Here is a 12,558-nt window from a genome sequence, read left to right as displayed (position 1 = left end):
CACCAAAAGGCATCTAGAGGAATGCGCTAATGACTGAGTGAAGGGACGATAGACCCAGCAGAGACACTTCAGATGAAGAAAAAAGTGCCCTGCTTTGAATGCATAATATTGCAGAACCCCACAAGATTAGGTATCTGAAAAATATCTAATGTAAATGGAACCCCTTCCCTTCCAGACATGAGATTTACTTCTATCTTAGGCAAGCTATCATTGTAATGCCTATTTCAAGTTTCTTGCTCCTAACTCTAACAAAGAATTAAGCTTCCCAACCCAAGCTGGTCAGAAAGTACAGAATTTTTAAACAGCATTCTGATAAGCCTGAATAAAGACACATATACAGACAGGTGACAATTTTAACACTGAAAGCAGGAAAATATTTCCTCTGGGGTTTTTGTTTGTTTGTTTTTTAAATTGGATCATTTAAATTTCTTTTTCATTTTCTTTTGAGGGTTTTATCTATTTTTTTTTGCATATTAGATTGGGTCATCAGCAATAATAAGCAATAACAGTATACAGTCCTGCTACCACCAATAAATTGAAACCGGGCCACACCATGTTGGAAGTGTTCCATTAGTTTGAATGGCATCTTAAACTACACACTGACTGAAACGTCATATCTGTTTGTCTAAATGAGAGTATCCCATAATAATTTGGCAATTTTATTTTGAAAGATAGCACTGTGATTGATTTTCCCGACACTGAAATGATTGACTTTGGAGATACAAGGAGATGGGGAAGGAGGAACTTCTCTATAGGAGGAGTCACTCACTACAGTTAATGTGAAATTCTTTTAAAAGGGGGCGGGGCCTACTGGACATGTTTATTAGAGATGAGAATAGTCCATTCAGTTTTGTTCAGTTTTGTTTAGAGGTAAATTACATTACATCAAATGGATACCATTTGAACCACGAGTTAGCACATTCAAATAAAGGCTTAACATTAAATGTTATGATGTCAGTTTTAAAGTTACACCCTTTTGAAATTCAGATTAATATTCAAGGGTCACCCTGAGCAGAGAAACCCAGATGTTAAACCTAAAAAAAATCATAGATTACTCTGTCTCTTGGCCTCTTAATGGTTGAATGAAACACTTTTTGCACAAAAATGCAAGATGCCTTTGCTCGAGTATGACAAGAATCATTTTCACTATGTTCTCCTCCAATTTGAAAATTACGTATTTAAAACCTTTTGAGTTTAATGCGTTACGGGCATTACCAGTTCCAGTTGGGACACTTCCATATTATTCCAGTTGCCCACTACAAGAATTTGACTTTAATTTTCCTGTGCACATAGTTATTTAACATAGAAGTACCAACTGGAACACTCAGTCAGCATTCCTAGTGGGTTTCATTAACATGAAATATTGGATTATGTAGCCAATTATAGGGCTGACTGGTTTTAATTAATATGTTAATTCTGTGTTATTTTGTAATCAACTTCCCCCTTGCTCAACAGAAGCCCAAACCATTCTCAGAATCTGCCTTCACTGGAAAAACAGATGTTGGCATACAATTTGCTTTGAACCTTTTGTGATGAAAATTTTGTAATTGCTTACAAAAATGGTGCGTCTGCAGTTCATCATCAGAGTAGTGTCAATTGTGATAGATGTCATGTTTTCATCCACTGGCTCTAGAGCCGGAGACCCTCACTCCTCCTCCCTTCCCCTTTCAGCTTCCCTTAAACATGTCAACATCTGCCCACTGATGGAAACATCATCAAAGATGACTGTTTGCTATTTCTGATTTGGTGCAGCTTAGTCCTTGTGTTATTGCAGGGTAAAAGATAAACAGATTCAGATGGGTAAATCCTATGGGTTGTGCAAATCCCCAGGGAAAGCCAGAAGCCATCCTGCTCCCAAGACTGCAGTTACACCAGCCTGTGCTAACCTTCCAGAATTGGGCTAATTCTTTTTTTTCCATCAGAAAAAGGCAGAGTTAATTATCAGCCTATTGGGGTCTGATTTGGGTGGTCTAAAATAACATCCTTGCCCAAAAGTGCTGACACTCCAGAACACGCTTCTAGAAAAAAATAATTGTGGTTAGAGATACCATTTCATAACATTCATAACATTAAGAGTAACGTGTAATTTCATGATTAATGCAAATTGATGAGCACAAACACCATATCCAGACAGCTCTTGGCAGTCTTGCATCTGTACTGGTCTTGCTCTTTTTAGTTCAATTCCTCAGGAGAACCATAGTTTCCTCCATAGGCATACAGAAAGTAACAAAACCCCACTGTAAATATCCAAGTCAAAGGTAGCTTTCCCAGAAACACATTAGTCTATTTTTGCTGGAAAATTAGTAGTGTCACATTGAGGCCAGTGACAGAGTGCAGGATTGAGCTACCTGTGTATGTTTGCATCTTAGACAATAACACTCCAGATATAGTAGCATGTCCAGAGTCCCAAAAAGTAGGCTAAAAAATGCAAAAAACAAAAACAAAAAACCAACAAACAACAGACAACAACAAAACACAACAAAAAAAAAAAAACACAAACTTCTTTTCACTTGATGGAATTTAGCACTAAACTACATTTCGGCACTCTCAAAGCAAGTTTTGGGGGAGTCATTTCAGGTCTAAAATACAGAAAAGTCAATAAACAGGAGATAAAACTAGCATGGCAGAATTGCCACAGCTGCGTCAAACCTTAACAAACTGAAAATTCACATCTGTTGCCAACATCTCATTGTTTGTAATAACACACATTTGCTGGCCTGCTGCCTGGCTTCTACAGAATAGTCATATACCAGTCAGCTTCAGGAGGACACATAATTTTCCTGTTTACAGGCAGTTAATCACTTCAAGGTTTCATCCCAAAAAGACAACTTTGAGAGTATGAAATCTTCTCAAAGCTCATTAATACTGAGGAGCCTACTGAGACGGTCTTTGGATGGCAGTGAAAGAAGAAAATCCTACCAACAGCTTGTATCTTTGATTTCAGTCCTTATTGCCCCTCCATGCTGCTCCTAGAACAAGAGCTCATGGCAAGTCTTCTGGAGGGTAGTTTCTCTAGAGTCTGGCAACCTGGGAACCTTCTCCAATCACCACCTCTTTTTTCTTTTTTTTTTTTTTTAAAAAAAAAAAAGTCCTTGGTTTGTACATGTTGGAAGGCTAATTGGAATCTCAGCATTTCAGTCCTCCTGCACCAAACCTGAGCAGCTCTCTGAGCAAAGTTATCACCAAGGCCTAACATCAAGTTATATGAAGTTTTATACGAGGAGTTTGCTCTCTGTCTTTTGACATTCCATAAATAGCTGTAGGATTTATCACTCAGCTTTATCAATATCTTTCAGACATGATTAATTACTTCCTTTCATGGATTACTTTTTCTTTCTCCAGTGGTGTACTGGAAGCTGTACAGTATCTTACGTACAATATCTCACACCAAATGTAATCATTTGGCATATTCTTACCATTTATTTTATCTTAGATACGGAAGATTTGGTTCAACCACAGCTTGGCAATTTATCAAATTAAGGTTAAAGCTACAAACTTATAAACTATAAAAAAGCTTCATGACCAGACTAGTACCAAGGCACTCTCTTCCACACGGGTTCTTTAACATCTGATATGGGCTGAGTTCATTAGCCCCTCCATCAGTGAGAATACTGGTGGGAAAAGCAACTGACTGAAGAAATACGCAAAACCAGAAGAGGGGATAGAAGGAGAGAGCATGACCACAAAATTCTCATTTTCCTTGGGAATCACAATTATCCAAAATCTTATCATTGGAAGTTAAAGTTAGTGAGTAAATCTAATCTGCCTTACAAACATTTACTGTAATTTCATGTTATGACTGATGGATTGTTTCAAGAGTCATTGTGGATTTTGGATGCATCCCCTGTTCATATTCTATCAGTCACCTCTTTACATGTATGAGCGGGTCCCTCAGGGCTTTGTATTGACAGAATTTCTGAGTATTTTACCATATAAAATTTATTCTATAGTTCACAAAATAAAACTGATAACGAGTAATTATTCTTGTCTGAGCAGAAGAAAAGACCCTGTTATGAATATCAAAAGCACTCCCAGCAAGTTGTAAATTAATATTGTCCATCACTTCTGTGCCAATTTGGTAGCTTTATTAAACAGCAAAAAAATTGACTGGGACACTTTTAGTAGGTCCTCCTAGATAGTTCAAAGTACCCACACTTTTCTGAACAACTTGCTGTTTCTAATATAGAAGAAAAAACGACCAAACCACTCTGTTCTGATTTCTGTGTCTATTTACCAATTTACACATACTGAAAAATGCATTTGCATGACAGAATGGCAGAGGTACGTGCAGTGTTAAATGAATCTCCTTCCTTGGGAAAAGAAGCTTTCTGACCTGAAGCTATGCTTGTACTCTAACCTTTTGGCAGTGTTGCCTATTAACAAGTATGTCTATACTCCTGGAATAACAGTTGCAGCATTAGGATGAAATGCAAGAATTTTGGCTGTAATTGAGCCTTTCTAGATAAAATTATACCTAAGCTGTCTACTCATCTATCAGAACCAGAATTATCTTATTAGACACAACACCAACATTTAAAATTTAAAATTTAAAATTGATAGATCTAAGATTGCTCTGGATCTAACATGCAGATAGATATAATACAAATTTTATCCAGAAAGTACATTACATTTACAATTTATATTCTTTGCCCTGAGCATCCAATGTTTGAATATTTTTAATCTATCATTTGAGCTATCTGTTCAAGTTACTGATATTTTCCCTAATCTTTAATGTCACGGGCAAATAAGACCATGGCAAAAGTGTAGTAAGTATTCTTTATTCTGAATGATTAACAATTCTCTATAAGCCATGGCGTGTAATATTGTGTCTTACTATATTTAGAGCCCATGAATGCCCATATTTCTTTTATCTGCTGCAAAATTTGACATAGGGCATGACACATAAAGAATGGTTAGTTGTAAAGAACCTACATCTTGCATTTAAGATACCACATCCATGAGAAAATAACTCTCAGCTAGTAATTCTGTTGATTTATACTAAAAACTATCAGTTAAAACCTCTGAATGGAACTTACTATTAGAAAATTCGAGTCCAGACATGAAATAGTTCCACTAGAATCGCAGATGCCATAAACATTACATTCAAGATAGCTAAATCAGCCAAATAGCTCATTAGAACTCTCCCCTGCAGCTAAAGTAATATAAATTATGCTTTGTTGCTAGAAAAAGCTGTTGGGTTTATTCAGCTGGGGCAAGCAACAAACATGATTCTATGTGCTATCCTGAGAAAAGCATGCAGTAGGGCTAAAGCACTTTCATTTTACAGTGAGGTAAACTCATCAAGGCCGGCCCCCTCTTCCTTCCCGGTGTTCGCTCCAGCATGTACACCTCATGACAAAAGAAAAGGGCCACATTTTCACTGCGTTTTCGCTGAAGCTCGCTTACATATTAGTTGCTGTGAGGTAAAAGGGGAAAACAGTAAATTCGCAAAGCTCAAGGTGACCCTGCCACATGGCACCAGCAGCAGTTTGCCTCTGCATCTCGGCAGATGCAAAGAGGAGGGAGTTTGCTCGCGAGAACTGGAGCAGAGAGGTCCCCTCAGCAAGGTGCTGGGCCCCGGCAAAGCACTGAGCTGCAATTCTCTTACCTTGGCTGGTGGGCTCCCCATGACACGCAAGATGGCGACAGCAACAGAAAACTCAATTTGGGTAACAGATCTGTCAGCTGACAAACACGCTCACAGCTTGTTGTTGCTGCTGAAATAACATGAAGGACACATATAATTTATACAGGCGCTGAGCTCCACCCTCTGCCTCCTCTGTGTGGAGAAGAGTCTGCCTACGTCTGAGAGGGAAAGATCTGCAATGTCAGAGGTGAGAGGAGAGCTGCAGTTACCACATCTTTGTGTGTCACGTTGTTACCCCTCACAATTTGTTATTGCCTCAATATTGTCCTGCTAGCTTTTTGGGTGGATGCTGCCATGTTCACAAAGTCTTCCTTCACTCCCCATCTCTTCCATCTATCTAGTCAGTAGGTGATTTTTCAGTAGCTTTTAAGTTCTTCCAGAAAATACTCTGAAAAAAAATCAAAGGGAGGGGACAGACAAATCTCATCTACTAAAATTTCTGTTGGGAGACCAACCCGTTTCTGAATGCTCTTTTCAACTCTTCCTACAATAGGGACTTGTTTTATCATATTATTGGGAATCTTTCTGCCAACCAGTAAACCAAAACTCCTTACTTTGAAGTACCTACTGGATGATTACCTGGCCAATGCAGAGATGTTGGTGAAATTGAGGTAAATATTGGTAGGGCAAGTGAAATCCACATAGCTTCTGGGCTTTTTCCCCTCTACACACTTCTTGTAAGAACATGACAACTTCACATCTCCCAGCTTCCCATCTTATCCCCCCACCAGCTAGCTGGTGACAGTGGTGAGTCCTCAGGCATCCTCTGGAGATGGCACACGCATAGCTTCCTCCACCTTTCCCATGCCTACTGTGGACTGCTGACAGACAACCTGCGGGGTGTCTGTCAGGACATTGCTCCAGGCAATCTGTTCTGGCTGTACCTTAATCCATACTTGCAACTTCATGTTGGATGTCACACAGACCCAGACTTGGAGAAGGTCTGGAGGCCACCATAAGTTTGCAGTGAGAAATGTCCTCACTGAGGGACAGTAATATCAGATAGGACCAAGCCTCATCAAACAACCAGTGGACACCTTACACTGCTGGAAAGGGAGAGTGTCCAGAGTTAATTTTCTTCAAACAGTAGTTGTGAGTTTAGCTTTTGGCAAGAGAATTAAAAAAATGAAATGTAACCAAAGTAATTGTTTAGGAAAATAGGTTTACCTGAAATCTTTGGCTTTAGATTTTTCCTGAAACTCAGATGCACACTGTGGATCACCTTTAAACCACTTTTTAAAGCATTTTCCACAGAAAAAACTGTCACCAATTGAAAATCAGTTCTAGTCATTTGCTCCTGGGCTTATGCAAGTGGCAACAAACAGCTCAAATTGACATTTCACAAAGACTCTGCTGCGGCTGGCAGTGCAGTGAGGACTGGATTCAGGCTTACCCAAGCAGCAGGGTGAGGACTTGAGTGCTTGGTTAGGTTGCCATCTTTGAAACAGCAAAAAGAAAGATATCTTAAGTAAAGGTCTGCTGTGTATATGCAGCAAATCAAAGGGCAGCTAAAAAACTCCCAGAAAAATAAGCCAAACTCATCAGAAAGCAGTCTGGGGTTCAGAGCAATTAACCACACAAGTCTTGTGCTCCTGCAGTAACATTGTTTTGACAGCCCCACTTGGGCATTTTTACAGGAGCAGTTGAGACTGCAGTGCAAGCATTCTTTTCCATACTTCCTTGGACACAGCACCCTGTAGCATCCCATTTCCAGAGATGAGAAAAAAAGCAGAGAAAAAGGAAAAAAAGCTCTTATTCAGAGTGGAGTTTTGGTTTTCCTCCTTTATATTGCTGTTGCAGCTTTGATCACAGGTTCTGCTGCTGTAGCGAACTGAGAGACCAAAATAGTAGGCTGACAAATTTACCTCGAAAAAAGAAGGCAAATGGAAAAACAGCCAGAGAAAAACGAACTCCACTCAAAGAGGGGTATGTCTGCCTGGAAACGGAGCAAAACATTAAAAACAGAACAGCTGCAGCAGGGAGACCCAGGCCTTAATGGAACAGGAAAGAAGAAAAAAAGCTCCCAGAATGTCTTCAAATCAAGGTGCAAAAGTTATTTTGGAGAGCTATGGACCTAATTTTTCCAATAGCCCCTCCAAGAAGTCAATGTTTCCAGTAAATCAGCGTGGCCAAAATACATAAAACATTTTGCGTTGCTTGTCAACAAGCACACTGACATGTAGCACGTCCACTTCCTCCTGGACATGAGGGAGATGGGCTACGTGACATCAGGCCTTACTACAGCCACAAAAAATGTACAGCATGGGGAAAGTAAGACAAAGAAAGTCAACTGCATAAAGAAAGAAGGACAAAACTACAAGGTTAAATCTAATGCAAAGAGGGCACAGCACAATGCACTAGCAAACTAGTCAAATAATAGGCAATGTATCTTCAAAGGTGTACAGAAAGTCCTCCCCCTCTCCTTGTTACAGGCAGGACATATGCCAGGCTCACATTAGTGGAGTTCTTAAATTCAGAAAATGTAACACTGTATCTGTGGTTTCCGTTTGTAAAAGGCTGTTCAGGAAACACAGAGAAGAGGGATTCTGGAAAGATTTTACGGGTTAACTAAACTGGTCTCATGCCACATTTATGACTGAATCTTGTTTCTTTTCTGAATTAATATCAAGAAAGTATTTGGAAAGAAGCTATGAGGAAGAAAAAAAGAGATAAAAGGGAATATCAAATTACACTGAGGTTAAACTGCTTCATAACGTACCTGTTGGCACTCAGATAATGCACACAAGAGAGTATGTGAAACAGAATCAGAATGGAGGGAACGCAAGCCCATGCTGTTCCCAGTATGCAAGAAATAAAAGTTAATTAATAGAGCGTTCAGCTTCATGCAAGTCATTCCGTGGGCTGCTCGTTAACAACCCCTTGCAAGAAGCTACTCAGAGTCACAGCTGAGCTGCCAGAAACCGAGCAGTAGAGTGGTCGCAACTCTAAATGACTGTGAATTTGGATCATCCTACTGCCGGCACAAACTTAAAAGCTAACTGGGAAAAAAACCACAGCAAAATTTCATACAAACAGCACAGCAAAATTTCATACAAACATGTCTCAGCTTTGGTGTACAAAAAAATGCCCTCAGTGAAGTCCTGTCTTCATAGTCCTTCCACGCTTGATGCTAACAGCTTCACAAGCAAGGATGGCAATTACTGAAACACTCTCCTATAAATATAAATCTTCTATGATTTTGTTTGAGAACCTTTCTTTATTCATCCCATGAAAGCTGTTAAGTAGAGAAAAGAGATGAATCTTCCTAGAGCTAACTGCAGCCACACCATTAAGGAGATAGAGGTGGAAGACTGCGCAGCTTTGCGGAGACTTCTTGTTGTGCCAGACAGTGACAATGGGAGGTGACAGTCGCTTTCTCCTTGCCTCATAAATCAGTTCATACCTTGTTCAGACCAGGGGCTGGGTTAGAAGAATTATAGTAATCTGAGAAAATAATTGTCTATAGTCAAATTCAAACAAAAAAAAAAAAAAAAAAAGTTCTCAGAAATTGAGGAAAAAAGACTTATTTTTCCCTAGCTTATCCCCAAACTATTTTTTTCATACCTGAGTTATTTAACCACTGTAAAAAATAATCCAAACAAAAAAAACCCCTTTCTTAAAATACATCTCCCTTTTTCAATTCAACATTGCCACATGTAACTAGAAGCTATAAAGCAAAGCTTCAGAAACATCAGATTTGAGGACCTTTCAAAACTGAAACATTTAATTTTGAAATAAAAGTACTCTCATTTTTCACTGTTTCCCCTCCACCCTATTCTTTTTGAGCAAAACACAGCTAATTTCAAATTGGTTTTGATCTTTGAATGCTTTCCAAACAAACATTTTCAGCTCACCTGATGTTAGTTAGAACAAAATACCAAGTTGTCTATCCAAGTAGCAATCAGGTGAGAACAGCATTTCTAAAAGAACCGTCCTTCTGGCTATCAAGATCTAAACGTGTTCCAGAAAAGTAAAAGGTGCTATATCCTCTTACCTATCTCCTGAACCACTGTAATCTTAAATAAAGATATCATACAGCAAAGCCAGTATCACTGGCTCTTTCCTGGCCAGAGTAGGAGAGCTACCAATTTCCTTAGACGCTTTGCAGGTGTGGTTGTAAATTTGGCACGATAGTGATCTTTGCAGCTTCAAGATGGGAGGAAGCTGCTTATTACTTACCTGGGGTATCTGAGGACTGGAGTGTTATCTTTCCAAGACACGTCAATGTAAAGCCACACTTTGAAACCCATTGTGTTTATGTTTAAAAATTGTTCTTTTATTTTAAACCAAGTGATTGCAGAGCACCTAATTGAAAAAATTGAGTAAGATATTTCAATGTCATTCCACTCAAGCCAGTTTCTGAGACCTTTATCTTCAGATCTTATTCAAATAGTCTGACACTGATGTCAGTATAAAATTGCTTGAGTAAAGACCTCAGAAGAGTTAGGTAAGTATTACACTTCACCACTTGGCTGACAGGAAGACTAGACTTATGGTTATGGTATTTACCTTCAAATTATTCAAATTATTAAGAGAAGGGTTTCTTTCTTAGTTGCCACCAACCTCTTGCATTTTTTTAATAGTCACTTTTTTAGAATCAAGAGAGTAAATTTCATTTTCTGCTATTATTTTTCACTCTCTATGACTGTAAGTTCTTTGGGGCAAGACCCACTAAGGAAATGTTAGATACTGGATGTTATTATACTAGGCAAGAGTAATTAAAAAACAAAGGTTACTGTGACTGTATGACACACATAGCAGTATTTCCTTTCTAACCCTGTTGCTGTGTCAAATCCTCTGGCTCAGAAAGGGATAAAAGATATACAAGGGTTTATTTCAAATAATATGTGAGCCATTAAGGGTTCGATTCATCCATTCCTGGAAGTAACTTATCCTCTAAGTAGGCCTCCAAAATTAACAAGACCAAAGACAGCATGTTATTCTGTAGGTTAGAACAGTTAATGGATAGGCTTTTTAAATAAAGCTAGCATCAGCCAAACTATGTCCTAGTTTAAGTAATCTGTAAGATTTTAGTGAAATGTAAATGTAAGAAAATCACTCATCTTGGTGTAGAAACAGGGCAAAGAAACACAGAAACAGCCAATTCAGGGTGGACTGAATACACCCAAATACATCACCAGTAGCTTTGGAAACACCTGCAAAGTATGCCTTTGTAGCAGGCAAAGAAGTAATGAATACTGGCACAGAATCCTTGGTAAATATCTAAAAGTGCTCAAGTCTTAAAAATATCTGAGGGTGAAGTTCCATGTTGCAGCAAAACTCATCTTGGCAACTCCAAGGTTGTAAAGACTGAAAACTGAATTTTTCCTTTCCTTTACTTATGTTCATCTTTGTAATTTTTTTTTTTAATAAAAAATCTCTAGACATCAACCAAACTATGGGAACAATTTAAAAGAGAATAACCAGAGTTTGACTTAGCCACTAGAGCTATTATGAGTTATAAGCCTTGCAAGCTTATTTACAGCAATTAAGAACCCTGTGACTCAGTTTTGGTGGATCATAACTTCTGACAGCAGAAGACTACTTCATGAGGACTTCTTGGGCTCTACAGTCACGGGGATTTTAATACAAAAGCTCCTTCTGCATTCATACTTATCCCTATAGAAAACATTTCTGTTTAGGTATGTGTCTGCTCTTCTAGTCTGTTTGTACCATTCTTGTGACAAAAAGAAGCCAGAAAGTTTTCCTAGTAGTGCAACTGGGAATTCACCTTGCTGAGAGCATGCTCAGCTTTACTGCAGCAGTATGAGAGCAGCTTTCTGTCACCTGCTCCCATTGTCCCAGTGTAGAAGGCCGACAAGTGCGAGCAGAGAGCCTGGCACTTGAAACACACTTAGCGTCTCAGTTAATCTCAGGAAAACTACTCTAACCTGTGCCAAGGTAGAGTCATCTGTGGAGCCTGATACTATCTCTGAATGTCTCTCTGCATGCATATTAGCTCTGTTTCAATCCTTCTGTTTCAGCAGCACATAAAACAGAAAACTTGAATGCAATTTTAAATGCTTTCATTCTAGTAGAAAACTGATTTTTCACAGGCATAGATTTTTTTAACCTCTCAATTCATATAATACCTTGGGACTTCTGAAGCTCCTAATATTTTTGGACAATGCTTCTTGAAACCTAAGAACCGGGAATAGAAACTCGTACCAAAGCCAACAGAAATTTATAGCCTTCAGCATCTCAATGAACTAGGGTGTTTTTAACATTAGGCCTCTGACATTCATGGTTTATGTGGCAGGTGAGACACGGTATGGCCAACAAGCCAGAAAATTTTCATGCAGTTTGTGAAAGGCATTGAGTCTGTTCAGAGCAGAACATTAAAATAAGCCACCTACACTGCCTCCTACGCCAGAGGATCCAGATCTATGTGCCAAAGGTCCAAAATTAGGTCTTCTGCTCCTAGCCAGGGAGAGTTTGGGCTGGAGGAGATGCACTCAGTCAGAGACTCTAGCTTCCAGGGGTAGAGATCTTACGGAAGACTAGATTTTAGATGGTGACCTCTCCCATAAATACCTCCAGGAATCAAGCCTCACCCACAGCCTGCCGAAGCAGCGGAGCACAAACCAGTAATGGTTCCTCCTCTGCAACACGCACAATTTGTAGTCTGCAATCTCTCCCCATACAATAGATACATTGCAAAGTGGCAGAGACCCTTGCCTTGTATGATTCAAATCCACTAATTGTTGGTCTTCCCTACTGTGTACTCACACACATACTGAATGCATTTGTCAGCCAAGTACAAGTAAGCAATCTCTGAACCACAAAAAGGTAAAATGTCCCGTGACTTGCCTGCACCAGTGCTGGGAACTGGAATGTTCATCCCACAGAGGAAATCGTGTTGGCACACCTCCCCTCACCCTTCCCAACAACGTTTCACTCATATATATAAG

General features: G+C 39.2%; 1 protein-coding gene across 1 annotated transcript in view; it reads right to left on the bottom strand.

The window, feature by feature from the left end:
- Window positions 1–12,558, bottom strand: part of LOC104295912 (cytosolic phospholipase A2 beta-like) — a 76,378-nt gene that overhangs the window by 23,650 nt on the left and 40,170 nt on the right. The gene's annotated exons all lie outside the window — the stretch shown is intronic.

Source organism: Charadrius vociferus, unplaced genomic scaffold, assembly GCF_000708025.1.
Source record: "Charadrius vociferus isolate BGI_N301 unplaced genomic scaffold, ASM70802v2 scaffold111, whole genome shotgun sequence".
NCBI lineage: Eukaryota > Metazoa > Chordata > Aves > Charadriiformes > Charadriidae > Charadrius > Charadrius vociferus.
The sequence above is the reverse complement of the archived record's forward strand: the minus strand, read 5'-3'. Positions and strand labels throughout refer to the sequence as shown.